Source organism: Trachypithecus francoisi, unplaced genomic scaffold (assembly GCF_009764315.1).
Source record: "Trachypithecus francoisi isolate TF-2019V2 unplaced genomic scaffold, Tfra_2.0 Lachesis_group8, whole genome shotgun sequence".
Classification (NCBI taxonomy): Eukaryota; Metazoa; Chordata; class Mammalia; order Primates; family Cercopithecidae; genus Trachypithecus; species Trachypithecus francoisi.
The window spans coordinates 22,671,036-22,695,207 of NW_022681473.1; the positions used below are offsets into that span (position 1 = coordinate 22,671,036).

Below are 24,172 nucleotides of genomic sequence, written 5' to 3' on the forward strand. Positions count from 1 at the left end.
GGGAACAGGTATATTTAAATACTGGTGCTAGGAAATTTGGCCATTTTGGAAAAATAATTAAATTGGTACTAACTTTTCATATGAGAAAAATATGTATATTTTAGATGGGTTACAAATCAGAGCATGGAAAATGAAACAAACGAAAAAGCCAGAACCTTATAAACTTTTAGAAAGATTTGGAACAGAACTTATGTTTGACTTCAGATATGACAACATTTATTGAATAACAAGCAGAAAGCATAGAGCATGAAATAAAGGATTTACAAATTTGATTACTGAATTTTGGATAACACATTTGCAAACCGTTAACAGGCAAAACATTAGTATTTAGAATATGTAGTGCAAATAATAGCAAACAGCTCAATAGAAAAGCGCAAGTTATTTAAACAAGAAATACACAGAAGGGCTAAAAAATGGTTCAATAAATGTATGAAAAATGTTCAAACTTACTGGAAATAAGATAAAAAATATGAGAGGCTATTTTTCATCTATTAGTTTATCAAAAATACACATTTCTGATTATTTGGGTATTGAGGAGTATGTTGAGAAACAGCAACTCACACTACAGGTAAAGGTGCAAACCACAGAGACAGCAAATGAAGTACAGTATGTGTGGTGTAGTAGGCTGAAGAATTGTCCACCAAACAATATCCATTCTATTTTCAAGAACCTAGAAATGTTACCTTACATGGCATAAGGGACTTGGATGTGATCAAGAATTTTGATGTGGAAACATTCTTCTGGATCATCTGAGTAAGGCTGATACAATCACAGGAGTCTTTTAATCCTATACATTTCCCTAGGAATTATATAGAAAATCCTGTAAAATTGTTTATTTTACCAAATTCATTTTCTTAAAGTTCTAGAGCCCAAAAGTCTAAAATCAGTTTCTCTGAACTAAGGACAAAGTGTCGGTAGGGCTGGTTCCTTGTGGAGGCTCTCGGGGAAAATCTGTTTCCTTGCCCTTTTCAGCTTCTGTATGGCCACCTGCCTTGCTGGCTCATGACCTCTGCTTCACACCATTTCAACATCCTGCCTCCATTGTTACCTCTCCTGCTTTCTTCTTTGACTTCTTGCCTCCCTCTTTTTGCTAAGCAGATCAAAGACATTGTCACAGTTTGTTCAGCCGCAGTAACAAAATACCTTAGACTAGGCAATTTGTAAACAGCAGCAATTTAATGCTCAACTAATAGCAGTTTTGGAGGCTGAGAACTCCGAGATCAAGGATCCAGAGTACTATGTCTAGAGTGAGTAAACTTTATATGTATAGGACTGGTATATATGTGTGTGTGTGTGCATGTGTGTATACACATGTATATATATACACACACACATCTAGTATATATACGTAACACACTATCTCACTCTCTCTGTATATATAGTTGTACATACGGACTAGGCAAACTTTTTTTTTTTAATTTTTTTCTTCTGATGTCCATTTGTTCCGCTGGATTGTTGTAATGTATTGATATTTGTGTATATACCCAGAAGAAAGGATAGAACCTCTAGACCTGGACTCTATCCTGGCTTACCAAAATGTTCTTCATAGGACAACCTAGATAATGATAGAGTGCTTCTATTGCCTTCGACCCTATATATTCCTATTTTGAGAACACCACAGGGACACAGATAATTTATTCTATACTGCATATAATAAACGCAAATATAACTTTCTCCCCTGACCTCAAATGGCATCTGAATACCAAGGAAATCATTCATTTCAACCTATCAGAATAGGTGCTAAGCTTTCCCACTAAATATTAGAACATCTAATTTAAGTTTAAATATTGTTCCATGTCTCTGCTTTATTTGTGTGTATACTACACATAATTATATTTGTAAATACTTATATATAATATGTATATGCATGTATATATACATGCATGTGTTTCATATGGGGATAGATCGTCTTCCCGTTCATTGCAACATTTTTTGTTTTTTCCTGCTTGAATTATTCTTAATGGTTCATTGATCCATCTATCCACCCATCCATCCATTTATGGTATGAGCAAATTTTATCTTCTCTTCTTTCACTCTGGCAAATATGGTATTTTTAACATCATTTTTACTTCTCCACAGACATTTTCATTTGGAAAGATACTGCTAGCAATTACTTTAGAAAGATAGTGTGACAGAAACAACAAAGTCGAGACAGTTACTACTTAAGATATGTGACTGTGTTCCTGAGGTGCTAGAATCTGATTCATGGTGTCTGATTCCCTTTCTAAGATGGTAAGAGGAATTTTGTTGTTTTCTTATTTTTGGTTGTCTGTTTTTGAAAGGGAAAGAATAGCTCACATCATCCTGTTCTGTTCTGATCAATAACATAATAAAATCACATTTCTGAAAACTTCAAAGTATGCATTAAATACGTCTTTCCAGCAGATTCCTATCTGTTTTTAATTCTTTGAAAATACTTACTGAATGCTTTATATAGACCAGCAGGGTCTTCAGCACTGTCATAACAACAGGAACTGAGTAGATTCCACCTGTTTCCTCAAGGAGCTGGGAGTTCAGAGGAGATGACCAAAAAAAAAAAAAAAAAAAAAAAAAAAAAAAAAAATCTATAGAAACTAGTAACTTAGATGTGGGCTAGAGAAGAAGTACCTAACCAATGATGGTTTGGGGAACAGAGAGGTCAGAGAAATATTTCTTGAGAAGTTACTGCCTTTGTTTTTGAAGGAAAGGTATCAGTCTCGGTGGACAGGAAATAAGCAAGCAAGCAAACCAACCTTCCATGGTCATAGTATGTGATAGTCTGTACTCACAAAGGGTTAGAAAACCAGCTCAGATAGTACATGTTTCCTCCCAGTAAATATTTTTTTGCTTAGATTCAAATTACTCTTTCAAATTTGAGGTTGGATTTTAGGTCCCTGCGTCATACTCTTTGCCAAAGAAGCCCCAGAGACACAGTTGTGGCCCCACAGATCTCCCTAGTCCATTGATTGCCCTTTTGGCACCAGCACACTCTGGAAGGGATGAGAAGTTACATTATTCCATGGTAATTAGTCAGTTTTCCTTAGGGCAGGTGGGGGTGGGAGGGTCTTTGATTTCTGTTTTCAGATGTATTCAAGTCTGTAAACTCTAAGGGACAATATGTGATTCGACTTTCCTATTCAGGTTTGGTCTCTTGAGCTTGGGTTCATCCAAGGCTATTTTAGGAGGCCGAGGCGGGTGGATCACCTGAGATCAGGAGTTTGAGACCAGGCTGGTCAACATGGCGAAACCCCATCTCTATTAAAAATATGAAAAATAGCTAGGCATGTTGGTGATCACCTGTAATCACAGCTACTTGGGAGGCTAAGACAGGAGAATTGCTTGAACCCGGGAGGTGAAGGTTTCAGTGAGCCAAGATCATGTTATTGCACTCCAGTCTGGGCAACAGGGAGAGACTCCATCTCACAAAAACACAAATAACCAAACCAAACCAACAAACAAACAAACAAAAAAAAACACCTTACTAGTATGAGCTCTAGAAAACAAACACAATGGGAAATTATTTTTTCAAGTAGCAGAGGGGCTCCAAATCCCCATTGGTCTTCTATACAGATTTAGTTTTTTTTTATTAAATATACATTACTGTATAATACACAATAATAACCAACATTTTGCACTCTAATTTGTAATATTCATAGAGCTTCCATCTCAGTGATTTCATGTGACATTTCATAGCAGCCTGGGAATAAGTATTTCCTACCCCATTATCAAACTGAGGAGACTGGAGCTTATAGAAAACAACCAACCAGCTCAATTCCCACAGCAATTTTGTGGTTAACATCTTGAATCTTGGACCCAGGTTCCTCTGAGTCTGCATCCTTCTTCAGGCATCCCTCTTCAGTCAGGTTATTTCTTTGGTGTAATCTATAATAAGCTAAATAATAATGATAATTTTATTAGATTATTTTAGTTTATCCTTGAAAGATATTCAAATAAATTTCAGAAAATTTATAATCTTCTCATGATCTTCATCGTGTAAACGTGGCCACTGATAGCATATCTTTTTCAGTATTTTCAAAACTCTTTGGATGGCATAATCTGCTTTTCTTTATTATTTTAGCATTTCTTGTCCCAGCACCAAAGCTCCTGTGCAGTTTGTATATATACTTATAGACAGTGATGTTATTGTCTCTGTGGCAATGGGATTCTCAATGAAAGAGGAAATTAAAAAGCAACAGGTGATGAAAACAGAATGATTACATCTTCTCTGAGCATAAACACTGGCAACACCTGATAATCTTGAAAGACATTTAGTTCTGTCCAATAAATATTTATATCTGTCCAATCGAACCATTTTTCATTATTGCTGAAGGAGACGTGACCAGATTTTACATGTAAGTAAATTTAATGCTTGTTAAGGAAATGAATTAGAAAGCTCTGGAATGGTTACAGAAAGCTATTCTAATTGGCTTTGTTTGGGTTCCTCTTAAAGCTGTAGGACACCCTTTTGCAGGTTTCTTCTGAAAATGTGGCCTCTGGAACTCTCAAAAGCTGCTTCCTTATAGTCCAAAGGGGACACCAGCCACTCAGCTTGGCATGTTTATTTGAAAACAGGAAAAATCATTACTATAGAAAGCTAACAGACTAGAACCTGGGCTCTCTAGTTCTCAAAAGCAAACAAACATTCAGGTTCCTTATGAAGTATGCTCCTATTAAGCAACTTCTCTGAACTGGCAGGGAGTGTAGTCTCAGGACCAAATGTTGGCATAACATTTGTAGCTTATTGCTTTACCTTCTTATATCATAACTCTCCAATGGTTTTAATGAATTAATATCTCACTGTTTCTATGGTTTGTCAGCAGGAGATAGAAGCTCATGAAGCAGAAGCACAACAGGTGGTGGTTTCTCCTTTTTTTTATTTTATTTTATTTTATTTTACATATACTTTAAGTTCTAGGGTACATGTGCATAACATGCAGGTTTGTTACATATGTGTACTTATGCCATGTTGGTGTGCTGCACCCATCAACTCGTCAGCACCCCTCAATTCATCATTTATATCATGTATAACTCTCCAATGCAATCCCTCCCTCCTCCCCCCTCCACATGATAGGCCCCAGTGTGTGATGTTCCCCTTCCCGAGTCCAAGTGATCTCATTGTTCAGTTCCCACCTATGAGTGAGAACATGCGGTGTTTGGTTTTCTGTTCTTGTGATAGTTTGCTAAGAATGATGGTTTCCAGCTGCATCCATGTCCCTACAAAGGACGCAAACTCATCCTTTTTTATGGCTGCATAGTATTCCATGGTGTATATGTGCCACATTTTCTTAATCCAGTCTGTCACAGGTGGACATTTGGGTTGATTCCAAGTCTTTGCTATTGTGAATAGTGCCGCAATAAACATACGTGTGCATGTGTCTTTGTAGTAGAATAATTTATAATCCTTTGGGTATATACCCAGTAGTGGGATGGCTGGGTCATATGGTACATTTAGTTCTAGATCCTTGAGGAATTGCCATACTGTTTTCCATAATGGTTGAACTAGTTTACAATCCCACCAACAGTGTAAAAGTGTTCCTATTTCTCCACATCCTCTCCAACACCTGTTGTTTCCTGACTTCTTAATGATTGCCATTCTAACTGGTGTGAGATGGTATCTCATTGTGGTTTTGATTTGCATTTCTCTGATGGCGAGTGATGATGAGCATTTTTTCATGTGTCTGTTGGCTGTATGAATGTCTTCTTTTGAGAAATGTCTGTTCATATCCTTTGCCCACTTTTTGATGGGGTTGTTTGTTTTTTTCTTGTATATTTGTTTGAGTTCTTTGTAGAATCTGGATATTAGCCCTTTGTCAGATGAGTAGGTTGCAAAAATTTTCTCCCATTCTGTAGGTTGCCTGTTCGCTCTGATGGTAGTTTCTTTTGCTGTGCAGAAGCTCTTTAGTTTAATGAGATCCCATGTGTCAATTTTGGCTTTTGCTGCCGTTGCTTTTGGTGTTTTAGACATGAAGTCCTTGCCCATGCCTATGTCCTGAATGGTACTACCTAGATTTTCTTCTAGGGTTTTTATGGTATTAGGTCTAACATTTAAGTCTCTAATCCATCTTGAATTAATCTTCGTATAAGGAGTAAGGAAAGGATCCAGTTTCAGCTTTCTACATATGGCTAGCCAATTTTCCCAGCACCATTTATTGAATAGGGAATCCTTTCCCCATTTCTTGTTTCTCTCAGGTTTGTCAAAGATCAGATGGCTGTAGATGTGTGGTATTATTTCTGAGGACTCCGTTCTGTTCCATTGGTCTATATCTCTGTTTTGGTACCAGTACCATGCTGTTTTGGTTACTGTAGCCTTGTAGTATAGTTTGAAGTCAGGTAGCGTGACGCCTCCAGCTTTGTCCTTTTGACTTAGGATTGTCTTGGCAATGCGGGCTCTTTTTTGGTTCCATATGAACTTTAAAGCAGTTTTTTCCAATTCTGTGAAGAAAGTCATTGGTAGCTTGATGGGGATGGCATTGAATCTATAAATAACCTTGGGAAGTATGGCCATTTTCACGATATTGATTCTTCCTATCCATGAGCATGGTATGTTCTTCCATTTGTTTGTGTCCTCTTTGATTTCACTGAGCAGTGGTTTGTAGTTCTCCTTGAAGAGGTCCTTTACATCCCTTGTAAGCTGGATTCCTAGGTATTTTATTCTCTTTGAAGCAATTGTGAATGGAAGTTCATTCCTGATTTGGCTCTCTGTTTGTCTGTTACTGGTGTATAAGAATGCTTGTGATTTTTGCACATTAATTTTGTATCCTGAGACTTTGCTGAAGTTGCTTATCAGCTTAAGGAGATTTTGGGCTGAGACGATGGGGTTTTCTAAATATACAATCATGTCATCTGCAAAGAGGGACAATTTGACTTCTTCTTTTCCTAACTGGATACCCTTGATTTCTTTCTGTTGCCTGATTGCCCTAGACAGAACTTCCAACACTATGTTGAATAGGAGTGGTGAGAGAGGGCATCCCTGTCTTGTGCCAGTTTTCAAAGGGAATTTTTCCAGTTTTTGCCCATTCAGTATGATATTAGCTGTGGGTTTGTCATAAATAGCTCTTATTATTTTGAGGTACGTTCCATCAATACCGAATTTATTGAGCGTTTTTAGCATGAAGGGCTGTTGAATTTTGTCAAAAGCCTTTTCTGCATCTATTGAGATAATCATGTGGTTCTTGTCTTTGGTTCTGTTTATATGCTGGATTACGTTTATTGATTTGCGAATGTTGAACCAGCCTTGCATCCCAGGGTGAAGCCCACTTGATCATGGTGGATAAGCTTTTTGATGTGCTGCTGAATCCGGTTTGCCAGTATTTTATTGAGAATTTTTGCATCGATGTTCATCAAGGATATTGGTCTAAAATTCTCTTTTTTTGTTGTGTCTCTGCCAGGCTTTGGTATCAGGATGATGTTGGCCTCATAAAATGAGTTAGGGAGGATTCCCTCTTTTTCTATTGATTGGAATAGTTTCAGAAGGACTGGTAGCAGCTCCTCCTTGTACCTCTGGTAGAATTCAGCTGTGAATCCATCTGGTCCTGGACATTTTTTGGTGGGTAGGCTGTTAATTGTTGCCTCAATTTCAGAGCCTGCTATTGGTCTATTCAGGAATTCAACTTCTTCCTGGTTTAGTCTTGGGAGAGTGTAAGTGTCCAGGAAATTATCCATTTCTTCTAGATTTTGTAGTTGATTTGCATAGAGGCGTTTATAGTATTCTCTGATGGTTGTTTGTATTTCTGTGGGGTCGGTGATGATATCCCCTTTATCATTTTTTATTGTGTCTATTTGATTCCTCTCTCTCTTCTTTATTAGTCTTGCTAGTGGTCTGTCAATTTTGTTGATCTTTTCAAAACAAACTCCTGGATTCATTGATTTTTTGGAGGGTTTTTTGTGTCTCTCTCTCCTTCAGTTCTGCTCTGATCTTAGTTATTTCTTGCCTTCTGCTAGCTTTTGAATGTGTTTGCTCTTGCCTCTCTAGTTCTTTTAATTGTGATGTTAGAGTGTCAATTTTAGATCTTTCCTGCTTTCTCTTGTGGGCATTTAGTGCTATATAATTTCCCTCTACACACTGCTTTAAATGTGTCCCAGAGATTCTGGTATGTTGTATCTTTGTTCTCATTGGTTTCAAAGAACATCTTTATTTCTGCTTCATTTCGTTATGTACCCAGTAGTCATTCAGGAGCAGGTTGTTCAGTTTCCATGTAGTTGAGCGGTTTTGATTGAGTTTGTGAGTCCTGAGTTCTAGTTTGATTGCACTGTGGTCTGAGAGACAGTTTGTTAAAATTTCTGTTCTTTGACATTTGCTGAGGAGTGCTTTACTTCCAATTATGTGGTCAATTTTGGAATAAGTGCGATGTGGTGCTGAGAAGAATGTATATTCTGTTGATTTGGGGTGGAGAGTTCTATAGATGTCTATTAGGTCCGCTTGGTGCAGAGATGAGTTCAATTCCTGGATATCCTTGTTAACTTTCTGTCTCGTTGATCTGTCTAATGTTGACAGTGGAGTGTTGAAGTCTCCCATTATTATTGTATGGGAGTCTAAGTCTCTGTGTAGGTCTCTAAGGACTTGCTTTATGAATCTGGGTGCTCCTGTATTGGGTGCATATATATTTAGGAGAGTTAGCTCTTCCTGTTGAATTGATCCCTTTACCATTATGTAATGGCCTTCTTTGTCTCTTTTGATCTTTGATGGTTGAAAGTCTGTTTTATCAGAGACTAGGATTGCAACCCCTGCTTTTTTTTGTTCTCCATTTGCTTGGTAGATCTTCCTCCATCCCTTTATTTTGAGCCTATGTATGTCTCTGCATGTGAGATGGGTCTCCTGAATACAGCAGGCTGATGGGTCTTGACTCTTGATCCAGTTGCCAATCTGTGTCTTTTAATTGGAGCATTTAGTCCATTTACATTTAAGGTTAATATTGTTATGTGTGAACTTGATCCTGCCATTATGATATAACTGTTATTTTGCTCGTTAGTTGATGCAGTTTCTTCCTAGCCTCGATGGTCTTTACATTTGGCATGTTTTTGCAATGGCTGGTACTGGTTGTTCCTTTCCATGTTTAGGGCTTCCTTCAGGATCTCTTGTAAGGCAGACCTGGTTGTGACAAAATCTCTAAGCATTTGCTTATCTGTAAAGGATTTTATTTCTCCTTCACTGATGAAACTTAGTTGGCTGGATATGAAATTCTGGGTTGAAAATTCTTTTCTTTAAGAACGTTGAATATTGGCCCCCACTCTCTTCTGGCTTGTAGAATTTCTGCCGAGAGATCTGCTGTTAGTCTGATGGGCTTCCCTTTGTGGGTAACCGAGCTTTCTCTCTGCTGCCCTTAAGATTTTTTCCTTCATTTCAACTTTGGTGAATCTGGCAATTATGTGTCTTGGAGTTGCTCTTCTGGAGGAGTATCTTGTGGCGTTCTCTGTATTTCCTGAATTTGAATGTTGGCCTGCCCTACTAGGTTGGGGAAGTTCTCCTGGATGATATCCTGAAGAGTGTTTTCCAACTTGGTTCCATTTTCCCCCTCACTTCAGGCACCCCAATCAGATGTAGATTTGGTCTTTTTACATAATCCCATAGTTCTTGCAGGCTTTGTTCATTTCTTTTTCTTCTTTTTTCTTTGGTTTCTCTTCTCTTCATTTCATTCATTTGATCCTCAATCGCTGATACTCTTTCTTCCAGTTGATCGAGTTGGTTACTGAAGCTTGTGCATTTGTCACGTATTTCTCGTCTCATGGTTTTCATCTCTGTCATTTCATTTATGATCTTCTCTGCATTAATTAGTCTAGCTGTCAATTCTTCCACTCTTTTTTCAAGATTTTTAGTTTCTTTGTGTTGGGTATGTAATTCCTCCTTTAGCTCTGAGAAGTTTGATGGACTGAAGCCTTCTTCTCTCATCTCGTCAAAGTCATTCTCTGACCTGCTTTGATCCGTTGCTGGCGATGGGCTGCGCTCCTTAGCAGGGGGAGATGCGCTCTTATTTTTTGAATTTCCAGCTTTTCTGCCCTGCTTTTTCCCCATCTTTGTGGTTTTATCTGTCTCTGGTCTTTGATGATGGTGACGTACTGATGGGGTTTTGGTATAGGTGTCCTTCCTGTTTGATAGTTTTCCTTCTGACAGTCAGGACCCTCAGCTATAGGTCTGTTGGAGATTGCTTGAGGTCCACTCCAGACCCTGTTTGCCTGGGTATCAGAAGCAGACGTTGCCGACGATAGAATATTGCTGAACAGTGAGTGTACCTGTCTGATTTTTCCTTTGGAAGCTTTCTCTCAGGGGTGTACTCCACCCTGTGAGGTGTGGGGTGTCAGACTGCCCCTAGTGGGGGATGTCTCCCAGCTAGGCTACTCAGGGGTCAGGACCCACCTGAGCAGGCAGTGTGTCCATTCTCAGATCTCAAGCTCCGTGTTGGGAGATCCACGGCTCTCCCCAAAGCTGTCAGACAGAGTTGTTCGCGTCTGCACCGGCCCCCGCTGCTTCCCCTATTGGTCTTGAGCTGTGCGCTGTCCCCAGAGGTGGAGTCTACTGAGACAGGCAGGCTTCCTTGAGCTGCTGTGAGCTCCACCCAGTTCGAGCTTCCCAGTGGCTTTGTTTACCTACTTAAGCCTCAGCAATGGCGGGCGCCCCTCCCCCAGCCTCGCTGCTGCTTTGCAGATAGATCGCCACAGACTGCTGTGTTAGCAGTGAGGGAGGCTCCGTGGGCGTGGGACCCTCCCGTCCAGGTGTGGGATATATTCTCCTGGTGTGCCTGTTTGCTTAAAGCGCAATATTTTGGTGGGAGTTACCCGATTTTCCAAGTGTTGTGTGTCTCAGTTCCCCTGGCTAGGAAAAGGGATTCCCTTCCCCCTTGCGCTTCCAGGTGAGGCGATGCCTCGCCCTGCTTCAGCTCTCGCTGGTCAGGCTGCAGCAGCTGACCAGCACCAATTGTCCGGCACTCCCTAGTGAGATGACCCCAGTACCTCAGTTGAAAATGCAGAAATCACCGGTCTTCTGTGTCGCTGGTGCTGGGAGTTGGAGACTGGAGCTGTTCCTATTCGGCCATCTTGCTCTGCCCCCCCAAAGTCATGTTTTATATGATGAGTCAGAACTAATATTTTTAAGCTAAAGGAACTGCCATTTTTACTAGCTCTTTGCAACACAAGTCATTCTTCTTTACCCGGTTTATGGTGCCCCCATCATTTTAAATGTAAGTTGCTTTACATCATATTCTGCATCTTCTGTAAATCACTTTCCTTTTCAGTACCTATCATTCTGTTTCAAAGCTTCATATATTTGCACACACTGTTCCCAGTGCTGGGAAAGTTCCATTCTCCCAATCTCAGTTCTCGTTTTCCATTCCACACCCTCCCATATGGCATCGCGCCACCCTTTAGAATATTGGCTCTTCATGCCTCTATGAAGTCTTCCCTCAGGGCCTGTTGTCTCTTCCACCACAGAGTTCATCAGAGTATGACTCCTTGAATATGATCCCATTTTTTATTTATACCATCCAATATTGTTTTTAATCTGCCTACAAAATATTTGCAGAAGCTTACTGTCTCAGGAACTATCCAAAAGACTCACAGAGTGAACATATCAAATACAGTCACTGCCCTCATGGTTCTGCCAAAATAGTGATGATTTTTAACTACTGATCTCTCCTGGATGTATCATGGGTACCATGAAAGCAGAGTGTATCCTATTCATCCTCAAACCCATAGTGCTTAGCACAAGACCAAGTACATATCAGTTGCTGATTAAGTATTTGCTGAATCATAGTGGTTAACAAGCTGAATTCTGTATTATCATGAATATTTGTGCTTCAGAGTCAGACAATTCAGTCTAAGATTTGACTTCTGCTTCTTCTCTGCAGATTCCCAAAGGACGCGTTTCTTACATTAGAGGCAACTGAATCTGCCCTTCAGCACAATTTGCTGACTTTGAGAAGTTATTCCCCCAAGTATTGCACCAAGTTTTGCTTAACAAGGTGCCAGAGGTGCTGGGATCATTGCAGACAATATTTAGTCGCATGCTTATGGCCCTTGCAGCTAGGAAAGGCTGGAAGGACATACAGGGAACATTACAGATAAGGACAGCCTAGTTAATATGATAAAAGAAGCAGAGATAAAGCTCCTGTTTCAGAAAGTGTCTTGACACAAGCTTTCCCTTTGCAAAATGCAATTGAAAATGGGCAAAGGAATCTTTTAATTTTCTGGTTGTCTTCATAATTTCACTAGAGTATCTTCACTTGTGGTGAAATCTGAATCCATTCTGACGCTGTCCTCTCTGGCTTTTGCTGTGAATATATCTTTGAACACATATATTATATAGCTTATGCAATAAATACAAATAATACAACTTATTTATTTAATCAACTGAATAAACAGGTTTACCAAGAACCTACTACATGCCAAAGCCTATGACAGACACAGAGATTATAGGGAAAAATAAGACATAGTTACAAATTCACTAATATTTGCTGTTCTTTTGGGGAGGCAGAATCCAGGGCAGAAAAACATAATATCAATATAATAGGTGCCATCTTAAAGGTTTAAACATATGCTGGGAAATCGCAGAGGAGTCAGCCATTGAGTATTGTCCATGAATACAGGGAAACATCCAGAGGAGGCGACACTGAGCTCAGAGTTGAAAGATGAGGGAAGAGTAATGGGAAACATCTCCACAATAACCTCTTCACTTTTTCCCTGCCTCCATTCCTACACACTTCCATCAGTTACCACACAGCTGCCCAAATGATCTTTTATGATGAAAAATGGACCATACCGGCCACCGGCTTTTCAACCCACTTAGAATAAAATCCAAGCTCCTCACCACGGCCCACACTCTCTTGACACTTGCCTACCTCTGATATCACATCACATAAAATTCACTCCTCACTAAAGACACTCCAGAAATAATATGGTCTGTCTGTCCCTTGGACAAGCCAAGCTCAATTTTATTTCTGTACCTTTACACAGGCTGCCTCTTCTTCTGTCTGAAACTTTTAGCCCACTCCACCCCCGATTTGCATAGTTGGCATATTTTTGTCATTTAGTTATCAGCACAAAAATTGCTGCTTAAAGAGGATTTTTCTAAATGCCCAATATGAATGGACTATTCATTTCCAGCGTATCACTTTTTATCCTGTTTTTTTGTTTGTTTGTTTTTTTGTTTTTAAGTGAGAATTCAAGCACCCAGAAATAAGATTCATGTATTCAATCCGTCTGGGACATTGTCTTATTCCCAACTCACAAAATACTTCCTGGTACATAGTAAGCACTCTTAACGTTCTTACATGATTGATTTCTCATCTCTCATCTATTTTATGATGATGTATATATTATAATTCTTATGAGGATACCTTACTGAACATATTTGGGAGTCTTTAGGACACTCCAAACTTTTCCTATAAATTTGCTTAAGCTACTATAACAAGGGACCACAGACATGGTGCCTTACAGCACAGAACTATATTTTCTCACAATTCTGGAGGCTAAAGATGCAAGATCATGGTTTTAGCAGGATTAGTTCATCCCAAGGCCTCTCTCTTTGGCTTGCAGATGGTTGCCTTTTTCTGGTGTCTTCACACGGTCTTCTCCCTGTGCGTGTACACAGCCAGCCCTCCATACCTGTGATACCTATATCCACATATTCAATCAACTGCAGATCAAAATGTTCAAAAAAAGATAACAAATAACAATAAAATAACACAACAATAAGTTTTACAAACAAATAGCAATGCAACAACAAAACTATACAACAATATAATACAAATAAAAAACTACAGTATAACAACTATTGCATTTACATTGTATTAGGTATTATAAGTCATCTAGAAATACACAGGAAGATGTGGATAGGTTACATGCAAATACTATGCCATTTAATAAAAGGAACTTGAGCACCTATGGATTTCTCAGAGGATCCTGAAACTACAGCCCCAAGGATACCACGAAATGACTATATTTGTTCTCTAATCCCATCTTGCTATAAGGATACAAGTCATATAGGATTAAGGCTCACTCTAAAGCTCCCATCAATCTTAATTACCTCTTTAAAGATCTTATCTCCAAATACAGTCATATATTAAGATGAAGACGTCAACATATGAATTTTGGGGTTCCACAATTGAGCCCACAAGGCAATATAATATGTCACCATGAACCTGCTAGAAAATACAGAGTTTATTATAGAAAATAATTTATAATCCATAAAACTTTTCTGATCTAGACCATGAGTCTTGATTTTTTCTTCATTTCAGCAAACGCTGGTATAATATGATACTGATATGCTTAAGCTCATGTAATGGAGACACAAGATACAGTAACTCAAGAAAGATACATGTTTAGTTTTCTCTCAGTTCAGATGTAAGTGGCTATTCTATGGCAAGTGGGCAGTTTTGCTTCAGGAGGTTGTCCAGCAACACAGTTCCCTTCTAACTTGTTATCCACTATTCATTAAGGTGGTTTTCTTATATCTGCATGGCTGAATCTACCCCCACTAGTACAATTTTCTCCTTCAGACCAAGAGAAAGGGCTACAGAAGAAATGGTGAACAAGCAGTTTTCTTTTCAGGACACAGACTTGAAGTTAAACCCTTTACTTCCTCTCACATTCCATTGGAATTAATTTACTCATATCATCATACCATTTGCAAAGAAAGCTTGGAAATACAGTCTCAATCTGGTTGAGTATGAGGCCTGTCACATGATTATAACATATTTGGTGGTTGAGAAGTTCTATTACTAAAAGAAAGAAGTAAAGAACAGATGTTGGGGAACAATTTCTGCTACAAGAATAGATATTGAGGGACAATTAATCTCTGCCAAATTAATTACATTTTTAACTATATCCAAAATACTTGCAGCAGTATTTTGGACAGAGAGTAGCATAAGACATGGTCTTTTCCACTTATGTAACATTCTTATTTAAAAGTCATAAGATTGGCTCAATCTGTTGTAATTATCATTGGAACCTGATTATTTTTATACCAAGTTTGACAAAAATTCCATTCACCATGGTCATATTTTTTGATCATCCTAGTATTACCTATGATAAGCAACTTAAGTCAAAATATTTTGCATAATTTCACGCTATTTTATACAAAGTAGCAACGTAACAGAAAGGCACAATAAATTAAACTCGATAAGCAAAAGGTAGAGGCATCTAAAGGACATAGTTTTGGAAGGGCCCTCACATGTCTAAGCATCAGCCAATGAACAAAAGAACAACCATAGGCAAGGTACTTAATGCTTCCAAATCTCAGTTTTTATATTGCTACACTTAGAATAATAGTTCCTTTGAGGGTTCTTCTAAAGGCTTAGGCTAATGTGTGAAAATCAACCTGCAGAACTCAATAAACCAAAATACAATTTGGTGGTTTTCTTTTCTTAAGAATATGGTTTCTAGATAAGATTATCTGATATTTGTTAATCATTTGTGACATCAGGCAATAGTCTTAAACTCCCTAAGTCTCAGTTTTCTCAACTTTAGAACAAAAATAACAATAGCACCAGATTGACAGTAGTGTTATCGTCAGATTTGAATAAAACAATGCACGTAAACTGCCTGTCAAGGTGCTTGGTGCATCCTAAGTGTTTAGTCAATATCATTGCCATGATTTTTTCTCTGCTGAATATTGTGGCTTAGGTCATTAGGCAAGAGTCTTCCTCCAGCCCCATCTAAGGCACTGGTTCTTTATAAATTGTCTGTGCTGCTGCTGAATAAAAAGTAAAGATACACAGCACATCTGTTTCCCATTTAAGAGGCCTTCAGGCTGGGTGCCTTAAAGATTAAACTGCATTATTGTCATTATCCATGTGAAGACTTCTTTTCATGGTGAAGCTGTTCATACTTAGAGTGGAAAATTACAGCTTCCAAAATTGTCTCCCCAGGGGAAATCTAATGGGTATTTTTTTGATGTCTCTTGTAAATGATCGCTATCAAATGAAGAATTCTGATTAAGGTCATTGGAACTTTTTAACAGATAGTGAGAGGGAAATCATGGGGCATATTCCTAGTCACATTCATTCCCCCATTACCCTTTGACCTGTTAATTCAACAGGACTATTCAGCTGCCCTTTTTATGGTAATGGAAATACAAAAAACATTGGAAAATTTCTGACTAAAATTTTAGTTGTCCATTTGAGGAAATTAAAATTTTACCATCAAGTAATTGCCCATTTGAGGACAATAAGGTCTGGTCATAAGAATAAACACCAGGGGACACCATTTAGTTCTAGGAATATTCAGAATTGACATCACTCATTCTCACAAGATTTATTATTTTCTAATATAGAAGACATGTTATTGGAATATATCCCAAAAACACACTCTTTTCAAGCACTAGGAGATAAAAACCTTTCTTGAGTAACACTACCTATACGCTGGTGGTTACCATGTCAGTTCTAAAAGTCACGTTGGAACCAGTTAAAATAATTATATAAGAAAAAACTAAATCAACTTAATTTGCCACCTGTATGGGAGCTCTATTGGTTGACTAGACAAATAGGTAGCTTGCATAGCCTAAGGAAGGAAAAAAAATCAATCTTCTAAGAATAAAGCTAGTGTCAAAGTAAAAGATATCCTTGAAGCTTGATTTAAGATCAGTGAATTACAAACATTTGTTGTGGTGGGATAAAAACATAACAGAAAAAGTTCTCCTTGACACAGAGGTACTTACTACTTAACAATTAGAAAATCAGATCTTGTCACATTCTGAATTTGTTGATTTCCTCATCATTAGATTCAAGTTAGACAGTTGTGGTAAGAATACTACATGAAGATGTTTACTTCTTTCAGCATCCCACCAGGAGGCATATATGCTAGGGTTTTCCCACTATCAATGATGTGAAGACTGAGAACTTGGTAAATGTGCCATGTGAATCATTTTATATGAACGTAAATTCTTCTTTGGAATTATTAGGTAAACTGTGAAGACATACTTTGAGACCATGCTAATATCCTGCTCCCTAAAAGTATGTCAGAAACAGGGGAAATACATTCTAGTATCCTTTGATAATTCTTGTCTAAATCAGTTATTGCATTGGCTGTCAGAAAATGGTGACTTTGTAATTTTATCATTCCTTACTTCAGCCGAACTTGCTGATTTTGGCTTACACATATTGATCTTCTAAATTTGCTTTGTTGTAGGCAGCTCACAGAAAAAATTCAGCAAAATTAGAACTGAAAGTTTTAATCATCTTTCAAAAGCTTACAGTACTGAAGTTCCCAACCCTTCTTGCATCTCTCTTTACTATTTCTGCTCTTCTTATTTTGTTCCGATTTATTCCATGCCTTTCCATTCTGCCTCAAAACCTTTTTGAAAGAAATTAATATACGAAAATACTTATTTCTGGAATCTGAATAATGTCTTTCTGTTCTTGAATGGCCAGAAAGGGAGAGAAGGAGGGCCTTTTATGACTGTGTCAGAGATATTCTTAAACTATATTAAAGAATAAGCAACATGCTTTCTGAGGAGGTTTTCTGCTTATACACAAACAGAGAGGAGGGCAAGATTAAAGAAATTTCTGTAATGTGTGAAGAAACACACATTACACTGATTTCTAGTCAATGGGACTTGGGTCTGGCATTTGTCAATTTTATACATAAACCAAGTACTACTGGCTTTGCGATTTGTTTAGATACATATCATCTTTAGGAGTAGATATGTCATTTCCTTTCGATAGGTTGTAAGGAGCAGTACGAAGAACCTACTTGAAAATGCAATTCAAAATGTATATTCTTTTTTAATTACTCAGTGTATTGTTTGAAAAAAACAGGAGGACAGCTCTCATCATTCATCCATAGGTCTGTGAATCTTCTCAAAATAAGTTTGCCATTTTGTGCCAGCAAAATGCATTCAGTTCCAGGCAAGTGGTTCCACATTAACATGCCATTTCTGTTAGATGTTAAGCCAAATTGTTACACACTCCAAGAATGATTTTGTGAAGCACTTGTGTGAAGCTTTCCAATTGTGCTTCTTTAAAATAGTTCAACAAGCTCCCTGGGAGATGGTTGAGAAAGCCCTTTAAAAGTTGGCCAACCACAATTATTCTCTAACCCGGAAGTCTCATCTGTTGACCAAACGGTTGAGTGGTTTACAGGAGAATGTCAACAGGACCAAACATTTTGACCATCCTGAATGGCTTGCATTTTAAGCCTTTAATCAAAGCTGCTATTCACTCATTTTAGAACAGCGTATCTATAAGAGCAGCAGTGAGATACTGAACTCTTACCAGCTGTCTCCATAGTGAAATGCTGAGGCATAGATATGGAAGGCACCGCAGATACTAGGCACATAAATGCCACTTCACCTGCCAGGTGGATAACCCTGAATGTCTTTTGCAAGACACCTCAAATCTCTTCACTCAGCACACAGGTTTCACACAGTTATAGAGTATAGCACCACAGATATTCAGGGCCAACAACTCTATGAAAGGCATGAAAATGCTTTGCCTCCCAGAAGATGTTAAGGCTCCAAGAGACTGGTAAATTGAGACTGATCTGAATGTCCATTTCAAATCAGAGAGGAACAATTTTTTTTTTCAAAAATAGTTGATCTGAAATTTGTACAATAAAAGTAAATTAAGCTTATATGTTGATCATGGTCATTGTATTGAAACTCCCTACTATGCTTCACCTCTCTGAGAGGTGTACAAATTCCTAGACAGTGGGAATATTGGGGAAACCCACAACCACACTGTAACTTCTCTTGCTTTCTTTTCTCTCTGTCTCTCTTTCACTCATTTAACTTTGCAAGCAAACTTGATATGGTAAAAAATAATAGTGGGAGTTAGAATGTGAAAAATTTATCATTGTTACTCAAGTCTTGGGTAAGTTATTTTCTCAGTATACTTTCACTGGTAAAATTAAGTTAATTGTTTCCACATTATATATTTTTTGATGATTGAGGGTAAAAACATGAAAGACACCAGATATAGACTCAAAATCAATTATGATATTGATAGTCTGATAGAAAACAATTTCTGAAACATAACCCATAGAAGCCTCCCTCATCAACCACCAGATTTCTAACTGCTATTCATTTATTTATCCATCAACATATACTGAGTACTTGTTATGTAACAGGCATTGTGTTAAGAGAAACATTGTCCTAATTCTGAAAAAAAAAAGGCATTCCTTAATGACTGGCATGGACGAGTACAAGGATGACTGCCATTTTGTGGAGCTATAGATAATGAAAGCAGTATTTTAAGAGTTGATCTCAGCTTTCTATATGAAGTTCACAGTTGTATCGTAAACTGTCTTTATAAGAATACTTTAAAAATGATTTAAGAACTTAGAAGTCAAACATCTAAATCCAAATCCTTTTCGCTCCCTGCTCTCTAATCATTCAATTGAATGAACTTGAAATAGTTATCTAACATCTTTTACATCATTTCTTCATCTGTGATATGAGGTAATAATTGTATTTATTGGTTCATTAAGATAACTTAAGATAATAGCACTAGAACAGTTTGTGGGATGTTTAAATCCTTGATATGTGGTAGTTATTGTTAGAAAGTCACTAAAACATGTATTTAAAAAATTTATTAATATCTTCTGTCTTGGAATTCATTAGGTTATGGTAATCTAATAGGACAAATAATACAGTTATGAATCCCAAACTTACAGAACTTTGTTTCTTGGAAGAAGAGAAAAGCAGATAACAGGACTTTAAGAGATCATCTAGTCTAACCATTTTATTTTGTAGATAATAAAACAGAAGCCAAGAGAGATATAAATAGCAGTTTTGAAAGATACTGTGCACATGCCTCATACTTTTTGAGGTACATTAAATATTTTAACTCACAATAAGTCTACAGCATATTTACTGTTAGCATTTTCATTTTACCAGTAAAGAAACTGAGTAACAGAGTTTTCAAGTTAATTGTCCCAAGTCACATGGCTAACAAGCAGCAGAGATGGAAATCTGATTCGGACAGTCTAACTTTAAGAACCAAGTATTTAGCCAGTAGGCCATACTGCCTTTTAATGTAGAGGACTTGTCTAAGGGTATTCATCAAAATTTGTGACAAATGAAGAGCTAGATGAAAGTATATCAGATGCAGAGCAATAGGGTATCACCATAGCACACACCCCCTAATTTGTATTTAAATGCTTCTTACAGAGAAAGCATTTTGAGTTTCAAACTCCTTTAAGAGTTATTAGGTGTTGTGGGTTTTTTAAGTATCAGATCACCATTCAGAAAGTCCAACTAAATATCTGCATTAATAATCAAGCACCAAATAAAAAAATTACTTTAAATTCGAAATGCCTAGTCTTTTCAAACAAGATCAGAAATTATCTGAACTGAATTTACTCCATAATAATCTTTTCAAAATACCTAAACTCTTTATCAGTTCTTAAAATTGTATTGTCACACGCACGCTTATCAGGTTCACAGAGCAAGAAATATTTTATTTTTATTGCTATTAAAGTAAGTAGCATACTTTTCTGTTAGTCATCAGGAAATTATTGCCCATAAAGGTTTCCTAGGAGAAGAAATAATTAAAATTCTTCTTCTTCTGAGAATCCATGTTTACTATTACTTGGGTGTATCAGTCAGCTTATAATGGAAATGGAATGGAAAAGCAGCAGTGACAAACATTCCCTAAATTTCATACACTGAAAATGTGTTTCTTTCTCAAATGAACCTCACAGATTGGCTAGAGTTCTGTTCTACTCAGAATCTAAGCTGATAATGCTTCTGTATTTTTGTAGTTACTATATCTGCAAGGATGTTAGTGGTCACAACAGCAGGGGAAGAGAGAATTGGAGGGCCACCTACTGGCTCTTTTGTCCTCTTGCCTATATATGAAACACATAGATTCTGTGCACAGTTTACTCACAAAAGCTAGCACTTTTCCCTGCCTAATTGCAAGCATGTGGGAAACTGTAATACTACTTCAGAAGTGTATTATGCTTGGGTAAGCATTATAAGTCTATATCATAATGAATCTGTACATACTTCTTACTGGACAGATAAGGATATAAAATGACTGATGTTAAATGTTCCATCGCAATGCAACTACTACTACTATTATTACTAAGGCTCCTACACTACTCATATACTGTATAGAAAGCAAGTATTATGCGCTAAGCACTATGTTAGCAAATTTTACAGAATATCTAATTTCACAAAACAAGGCCATGAACTAGTATTATTTCCAGTTCACAAATAAGAAATCTGAAGTTTAGAAAGTTTAGTATCTTGTTCGAGATCCCACAGATAAGAAGTGATGGATATACTTTGTTTACATATAGTTCATTATGACTTCAAAATATTTGCGATTTCCACTGTGAAATAAATTTAAGAGAGCAGGCTGGGAATTCAAAGCAAAGTATATTAGATAAATCTTCTATGTGCTAAACAGAAGAAGGAAGCATCTCTCTGTGTTGAGGAATGTACTGTTGTATTAGATAATGAAGGCTTATACAGAAGTAACTATTCTTTGGCACTATTTTTCATTGATGACAACCACATTGCTACTATATTTAGGGTTTATGCATCAGCCAAAGTGTTAGAGTCTATATGTCTAACATCTTAAATGTTTACTCAAACACTAAAATGTAGATATTTTTATTCTCTTGTTAAGGATGAGAAAAGAGACCCAGAGAACTCAAGTGACTTGAACTAGACTACACATTATAAATAGAAGATCTGAGATCTGAATTTATATATTTTTGGTACAGAATTCACGTTTTGAACTATGTTAGCTCAATTTCACCTGCTAAACTTCTCGACATTCGAGGCTTAGCTAAAGCATGACTTGTCCTGTGAGTCGTGGTAGAAACCCCCAGTTAGAGGTAGGAATGTTCTCTTCTCCACCTTCTAAGAATACTGAGCAAAGCCACTATGTTAGCCATTATCACATTCTATTGTTACTGTCTGTCTTACAGACAGACCGCACACACCATGAAGCAAACCTAGACAAATGAGGTGTTTGTTGTTTGCCTTAAAGAGAGGTGGGAGTATTTTCACAGAGGTCCCCTTGTCCCAGGAAAGCCTCAAAAGATACCAGCCTCAAAGTAAATGGACTATTCTATACTTTGGTAGCAGATAAACTTCAAGCTGTTTATGCAGTACCCGCCTTTCTGAATTGGCATAGTGAGTGTCTGGAGTCAAGGACTTGAAACGCGTAAACTCTCAGCAGAGCACAACAATGCTCAATTAGTAAACAGATATTGAGTGTGCATTTACTATTGTAGGACCTATGCTAGGCACTGGGAATGCAACACTAAATAAGATACCCATGGTCTATGGCTTCACAGAACTCATTTTTGTGGGAGTTTAGAATCAACCAGAAAGCAAATTATCAAAACAAAATTTGTGGTAAGTAGTGCTTTGAAGAGAAGTTCACAACAATTAAAAAAGTAACAATCATAAATAAATATAAAATGATAGATAATAGAAAATAGGGAGATAGCTAGCTAGACAGCTGGATAGATAAACTCAAGCAGTGTTATATGACAAAGTGGATAAAGAAGGCCACTTTGTATAGTGCAGCCAAGGAAGACCTTTCTAAAAAGGTGACATTTAACCAAATACCTGAATAAAAAACAAACAAACAAACAAAAAAACACAAACAAGAAGATAAGATACAGGGTAAAAACATACAAGGAAGTGCAAAAGTCCTCAAGGTGGAAGATCAGATATATTCTGACAACTCTCATATATAACTGCAACCCTCAATTTCCCCCAGAATTCCAGATGGTATATTGACATTACTGCCTGGATATCTAATACAAATTTCAACTTAAATAAATGATTTTCCCTAAATTTTTATTCCCCAGTATTGGCAAGTAAGACTACAGTTCACCTACTTGTTATTGCCAAAAAGCTTAATCATTATTTCTTGGGTAGAATCAAAAATCCTGTAGGGTCTACCCTCAAAAGATTTCCCTGATCCAACTACTTCTCAACACCTTCGTCTCTACCCATCACACTACTATCATTTTCCACCTGGACAATAGCAATTTCCATATATTGTCTTTCTGATTCTACTCTCATTCTGACATTTTATTTTCTGTTCAGCAGCCAGAGTTTCCATCCATATTCTGCACAAAACATTCATTGCTTCCCTCCATCACTTAGAATTAAATTCAGAATTTTTACCAAAGATTTGGGGTTGGAGGGAATGGGAGGATATTGGTTAAGGGTATGAAGTTGCAGTTAAACAGAAAGAATAAAATAGCAAGTACTGAAAGTGAAAAAAAAAAATCCTTACCATGGGCTGGTTTCTCACTCCCTTTATACCTGTTTTCTTACCTCTCCCTTTATCTTTCACTCTGCTCTAGCTGACTGTGACTTCTCTTGCTGTTCCCTAGACATAGCACGAATATTCTTGTTCCAGAATCTTCAGACTAGATCTCAAGATATACAAAGGGATAGCAAATGCTATTGTGTCCATTCTTCCATCTTCAGCATCTCTGTCTGGAATGTAAAAGTTCTCAATAAATGTTTGTTGAAAAAATATGAGGAAGGGAAGTGGAAGAAATGAAGGAAAGGAAGAAAAGAAGGAAAAGGAAGAAAAAAAGAAGAGCATTGAAAGGACCCCTGGTATAGTCTAGAAACTTTCAAAAGACCACAAAGCCTCAAGTTTTGAGAAAAAATTAATAGTATCAAGGTATGACAATGAAACTGAATAAAGAAGTCGGGCCTCAGGGGGCTCTATGGATATCAGTACAAAGTTCAGATTTTATTTTCTAAGTATGATGGGAAGTCCAGAACAGTTTTTCAAAATAAACACAGATGAAACAATAAAGCTGTATCTACACCTACAAATGATAACTTTCTCTTTCTTCTTCTTCTTTTTTTTTCTTTAGATGGAGGCTCGCTCTTTTGCCCAGTGAGTGGCATGATCTCGGCTCACTGCAATCTTGCCACCATGCCCGGGTACTTTTTTATTTTTAGCAGAGATGGGGTGTCACCATGTTGTTCAGGCTGGTCTCGAACTCCTGACCTCAGGTGTTCCACCCGCCTTGGCCTCCCAAAGTGCTGGGATTAGAGGCATGAGCCACCGCGCCCAGCCCCTCTTTCTTTTCTCTACTGAAAAAGTCTTGATTTTCCTGGCTACTTGAGTGAACTAATCAATTTCATTCCATTCAAACAGTTGACCATTAAACTTAGCATCCTCTTAAACACAAATAACTGATACAAGGACACATATGTTACCTATCTTAACTTCAATAAAGTATAAAAGTGCCAGAATGAGTCACTGAACAG

General features: G+C 37.5%; 1 long non-coding RNA gene across 1 annotated transcript in view; it reads right to left on the reverse strand.

Annotated features, from left to right (window-relative positions):
• Window positions 1-286: 286 nt before the first annotated feature.
• Window positions 287-24,172, reverse strand: part of LOC117080988 — a 106,456-nt gene continuing 82,570 nt past the window's right edge. Inside the window, exons 2-3 of the long non-coding RNA XR_004436040.1 lie at window positions 2,422-2,489; window positions 287-799 (exon numbers count right to left, since the gene is read on the reverse strand). This is a non-coding gene — a long non-coding RNA (uncharacterized LOC117080988). The remainder of the gene's footprint in view (window positions 800-2,421; window positions 2,490-24,172) is intronic.